At 36.2% G+C, this 5,970-nt stretch overlaps 1 protein-coding gene across 1 annotated transcript in view; it reads right to left on the bottom strand.

Moving 5' to 3' along the window:
* Nucleotides 1-456: 456 nt before the first annotated feature.
* Nucleotides 457-5,970, bottom strand: part of LOC109209277 — a 6,909-nt gene continuing 1,395 nt past the window's right edge. Inside the window, exon 2 of the mRNA XM_019372520.1 lies at nt 457-759. The gene's annotated coding sequence lies outside the window, so the exon portion shown is untranslated. The remainder of the gene's footprint in view (nt 760-5,970) is intronic.

Below are 5,970 nucleotides of genomic sequence, written 5' to 3'. Positions count from 1 at the left end.
CACGTGCTGAGCCTTTAACATGAACCCAGAATCAGTCTAATTAAAAATTTGAGTTCAATGGCATGCACACTTATATTTTGTTGATTGATGCCTAAAACTGCCAAGAGGTCAATCATGTAATTCAAAATTCGAAGGCAAACCTGTGGAATGCTTTAAGATAATTTCAGAATTTTACTTGACTAAGCTTGTGATTTTATTCTTTGAGAATGAACATGCCAAAATTCAGTTCAAATCCAGTATCTAAAATAGCAAACTTATACACGCCTACCAATCACAACACACATTAACAACGCAAACTCAAATGACCAAATAATGCCTTCGTATTACTGGAACTCACGTCAACCCAAAACAGTTCAAGCCAATATTTTTTATCATAGATTGAAAAATGAAAACTACCTAAGGTTCTTCTCACCTCTGAATCACTTATCAAAATGAATTTGTGAAACATTCAACTGGTAATTAACTAAATCTAGCAGGAATTTAGCAAATTTAGTTACGACTAATACTTGACTACTAAAAACTCTTACACAAACCTACACGAACACACTCAACACTTAACAGTTCATCAGCATAAACCATTACAAATTAAAGTTCAACCAGTCTAAATTACTTATCATAACAGTCCTAATTACAAGCCCAGTCATTACAAACAATTATAATGAAAATGCTGCAACAGATGAAGCTTCTAACGAAATTGTGTTTTCATTTCATTTCATTTCAGTTGAACTTCTACATGACGTCGAGATTCAGAACATGTACCTGGGATGTAGATCAAAATAAGATGAAGGAAATGTCAGCAGCAGTACACAGTGGCTCAACAGCAATATTTTTTTTCAACAGTGACTTTGAACTGAATTTTTGACCCAAAAATTGACACTCCAACCAAACAGCAACTAGTTTCAATGAAGATGAACCAGACTGGACCAAAATAGGCCTCGAACAAGCCAAAATCAACCAGGATAGCTCAAACACACCAAAATTGACTCAAATTCAAATGCAGTAAGTTTTCTGAATCTCAACCAACAAATATTGAACCAAAAGACCAAAATCAATCACTCAAACTCGAAATCAAACCGAAGTGATCAATGGAACAGTTTTTGACCTTTTTATAATTTCTGTTTTTGTATTTTTGTTTTCTATCAGGATGAACTAAAATCTGGGGTGTTTTGAATTTTTTATTCAAAATTGCAGATCTGGAAATGGTAGAGACTGTTTTGGGGGAAATTTGCGAGCTCCAAAAACTTGTTATACAAGGCAAATGAATGCCTATTTATAGGCAAACTTAGGGTCCAATTTCAGATTTCACTTTTCCTATTAGTCCCTATTGTAATTCTATTTTTTACCCCTTGTTTCTTGACTTGCTACCCAAGTAACTGCACCTATTTTGTTGAAATCTGTACTACAGCCCATCCAGAAGGGTCTAAACCCATTACAATTCCTATTCTACCCTTACTTCACTTCAACAATTACCAAATCTGATTAAACTACCCTTTTCAATGCCCAAAATCCCTTTAAACCCTCTTGGAATTACTGACCAACCCAAACCCTTTACTTAATTACTATTGACTATGGTTAACCTTATTTAATCTAAATCAGCTATAACCAAATCAACTTAACCTAAGCTTAAGGATTATTTGAAAACAAACACTGACTAAAGAACAATTACTGATTAAATTGAAATGACTAAACTAAACTAACTAAACTAACTAATAACATCAATACAGGATTACTAGTTTAAACAAATCAAAGTCAAACAGTGCCCAAATAGGCTTGATTAAAGACTATCAAGACTGTAAGAAAAACAGATTCGAAACACACAATCAAACTAATAGAACAAACTTAATCATACATGAAGCCTGAAGAAAATTCAAGCAACTCAAAACTTAAACTAAGCCCTAAACATGATCAACCCTAATTCTAAAGAACTACGTCGTTTAATCACGACCGTTCATCCCCTCTAATCCAATGGCCACGATTGATCCTTCAATCCAAATAAAAGTGTTTGAAATTATCCAAAACCCTAAAACATCCCTCACCCTCCTCGTACTCTCTGTAACGCCGGCGTACCCCACCGTCCTGCTCCCATCTCCGCCGGCCGGAAATCGTCGCCGCCGGCGCGGCAACCCCAATCGACCACAAAATTTCACCCCAGAATCTCTGTCCCTTCCTCGTTCCAAATCCGTCACTATTTTCTCAAAACCCAAACCAAACATCCCAAAGTCCCCAAACCCTAGGCGGCGCCACCTCCCAAACTTCATGAAATTCACATTCTAAACCCTCTTCACCTCCTTCTTCCAAAATCCCTAACTGGTCTCCTTCAAATGTTTCGTGAAGTTTCTCGAATCTCAAATCAGAAGGGCGGCAGAACCCTAGAATGTCGAACCACATCGAATCCTTTCCAATTCTTGAGAGTCCAGCGTTGAATTTGAGGCACGAAATCATGTTTTCGTTTGTTCTTGACAAAGAACAAAACGTTTAACATTCATTTCGAGACTCGGATTGAAGTCTGGTCTTCGTTCAATCTTACATAAGTAAGTTTTCTTATTCCTTTTGCTTTTATATTTGAATCTCTTGTTCTTAAAATTAGCCTAAAGTGTGTAGACTGTAATTTTGCATCAGTTTAGATGTCTTTTGTTTAAATCGGCCGGTGCTTTTAGTTTTTTGGTATTAAGTCAGTTTTAATTCATAATTTGTTTAGGTGATTAATTTCTGTTTTGTTGTCGACTGTTAAAATGGCCGATAGTAGTTGTTGTTTCTACTTTTCAGCGGTTAATTCAAGCCGTAATTTAGGATTGTTTGGATTTGTGATCCTTCTTTGGGTCGAGGTTTGTATTTGAGAACTTTGTTTGTTACTGAACAAATTCAGATCCTTGAAATTAGTCATAGTTAGCATTTGATCAAGCTGAAGGGTTTGGTGTGGTTGGAATTGGGTATGGGTTGGTCAGTAATTCCAAAAGGGTTTCAGGGGTAGTTTGGGTATGGAAAAGGGTAGTTTTATTAGAAAATAGTGATTTCAGAATTAATACAAGGGTAATTTAAGGATTCTAAGGGCAGGGAAAATCAGAATAGAACCCCCTAGGACTTTCTAGAAGGGGTTTAAACTGAAATTCAGAAACTTAGGTTAGTTACTTGTGCAACAAGTCAGAAAATAAAGGTTAAAAATAGAATTAAAATAGGGACTAAGGGGTAAAATAAAAATCTGAAATTGGACCCTAAGTTTGCCTTTAAATAGGCATTCATTTGCCTTGTATAGAGGTTTTTGGGAGCTCGCAAATTTCCCCCAAAACAGTCTCTACCATTTCCTGATCTGCAATTTTGAATTCAAAATTCAAAATACCCCAGATTTTAGTTCATCCTGATATAAAACAAAAATACAAAAACAGATATTATAAAAAGATCAAAAACTGTTCCATTGATCACTTCAGTTTGATTTCGAGTTTGAGTGATTGATTTTGGTCTTTTGGTTAATTTGTTGGTTGAGATTCAGAAAACTTACTGCATTTGAATTTGAGTCAATTTTGGTGTGTTTGAGCTATCCTGGTTGATTTTGGCTTGTTCGAGGGCCATTTTTGGTCCAGTCTGGTTTCATCTTCATTGAAACTAGTTGCTGGTTGGTTGGAGTGTCAATTTTTGGGACAAAAATTCAGTTCAAAGTCACTGTTAGAAAAAAAAATATTGCTGTTGAGCCACTGTGTACTGCTGCTGACATTCCTTCATCTCATTTTGATCTACATCCCAGGTACATGTTCTGAATCTCGACGTCATGTAGAAGTTCAACTGAAATGAAATGAAATGGAAACACAATTTCGTTAGAAGCTTCATCTGTTGCAGCATTTTCATTATTAATTGTTTGTAATGACTGGGCTTGTAATTAGGACTGTTATTGATAAGTAATTTAGACTGGTTTGAACTTTAATTTGTAATGGTTTATGCTGATGAACTGTTAAGTGTTGAGTGTGTTCGTGTAGGTTTGTGTAAGAGTTTTAGTAGTCAAGTATTAGTCGTAACTAAATTTGCTAAATTCCTGCTAGATTTTAGTTAATTACCAGTTGAATGTTTCACAAATTCATTTTGATAAGTGATTCAGAGGTGAGAAGAACCTTAGGTAGTTTTCATTTTTCAATCTATGATAAAAAAATATTGGCTTGAACTATTTTGGGTTGACTTGAGTTCCAGTAATACGAAGGCATTATTTGGTCATTTGAGTTTGCGTTGTTAATGTGTGTTGTGATTGGTAGGCGTGTATAAGTTTGCTATTTTAGATACTGGATTTGAACTGAATTTTGGCATGTTCATTCTCAAAGAATAAATCACAAGCTTAGTCAAGTAAAATTCTGAAATTATCTTAAAGCATTCCACAGGTTTGCCTTCGAATTTTGAATTACATGATTGACCTCTTGGCAGTTTTAGGCATCAATCAACAAAATATAAGTGTGCATGCCATTGAACTCAAATTTTTAATTAGACTGATTCTGGGTTCATGTTAAAGGCTCAGCACGTGAACTGCCTCTTTTTGAAGTAAGATTGGTCCTGATTCCATTTTTGGGCCCAGCACCAAACGACTTTTCCTTTTCTTTCAGTCTTGAACGCAGGTTGCTTGCCAGGCGGGTTGAAACCTCTTTATTGGGCCAAGTTTATCATATTCAATTTAGGATTGGCTTAAATAAAAATGACGAATGAGCCTCGCTAAGCAAAACAAAACAAATTGCGGGGCCTCAATAAATGCTATAAAAATACTTAGAATTCGGGTGAACCGTTTAGCGAATTTTCACGGTTTCCTCAAAGATAATAAACGCGTAGTTGCTTTAGGCGCGTATTTTAATAATATTACTTTCCTAAATTCGGGTGCACATTTATGGTACCCAAATCCAAATCTCAACGAAGTCGAAATGTGTTAACAATCACGGGTGCACTGGTGCGACGTGATTCGAGATGCATTTTCACGACGTTGCAATTCTTATTGAAAATAAAAATAAAGGCGGTTGAATAATAAAAGCACATAAGCTAGAACATGTTTTGAAATCAGATAAAATCCAAATACAACAAGTTGCGGACCGTGCTAGAACCACGGAACCCGGGAATGCCTAACACCTTCTCCCGGGTTAACAGAATTCCTTACTCGGATTTCTGGTTCGCGGACTGTTAACAGAGTCATAATTTTCCTCGGATCGGGATTCAACCGGTGACTTGGGACACCATTAATCTCCCAAGTGGCGACTCGAATATTAAACAATAAATCCCGTTCGCATTGTCCTTTAATTGGAAAAACTCCTTTACACCCTTGTGGGTGTAGAAAAAAAAAGGAGGTGTGACAGTGTGTATAGGTCAAAATATGACCATAGTAGTCGACCAAGTTAGTTACCCGTCCAGGTGGCGAAACAACGAAAAGCACCAAGACCAACCTCAAAGTCAAATCATCGACAGTGTATGTCAAGAAAGGACGGTACTCGAATAACGACGAAAAAGGCCATCTCAAAGAACACGCGAGCAAAGTTCCAAGATCAATATATAGAAAAGGGAATCCTCGGAAAAAGCTTTTATTGTGAAAACTAAGTAAAATTAGGAAATTGGCTTTAAAATTGAATAGAGTGACTTTGGTCAACATTCTTGGTAAACGGACTCGTGATCCGACGGTCTCGTAGAGTCTGCAGTAAAATTTGGGACTTGGGCATATGCCCGAAATCGAATTCCGAGGCCCCAACCCGAGAAATAAATTTTTTGAAAGAAATTGTTTAACTGAAATTATATAAGAGTTTTCGGAAATGAAAAGATGTTTGAAATTGATGGTGATTGGGCCCTCGGTACAGGTCTTAAATAATAATTAAGTTGAATCTGTGAAGTTGGTAGAATCGGAGTTCGTTTAGTATAAATCGGACCTTTATTTGAGAAATTGGAAATTTTGATGTTCTTGAGTGATTTCATGAATTTGAGGTTTAATTCCTAGTTGTTGATGTTATTTTGATGATTTGA

The sequence above is a fragment of the Nicotiana attenuata genome, unplaced genomic scaffold (assembly GCF_001879085.1).
Source record: "Nicotiana attenuata strain UT unplaced genomic scaffold, NIATTr2, whole genome shotgun sequence".
In the NCBI taxonomy this organism is placed as follows: Eukaryota; Viridiplantae; Streptophyta; class Magnoliopsida; order Solanales; family Solanaceae; genus Nicotiana; species Nicotiana attenuata.
The sequence above is the reverse complement of the archived record's forward strand: the minus strand, read 5'-3'. Positions and strand labels throughout refer to the sequence as shown.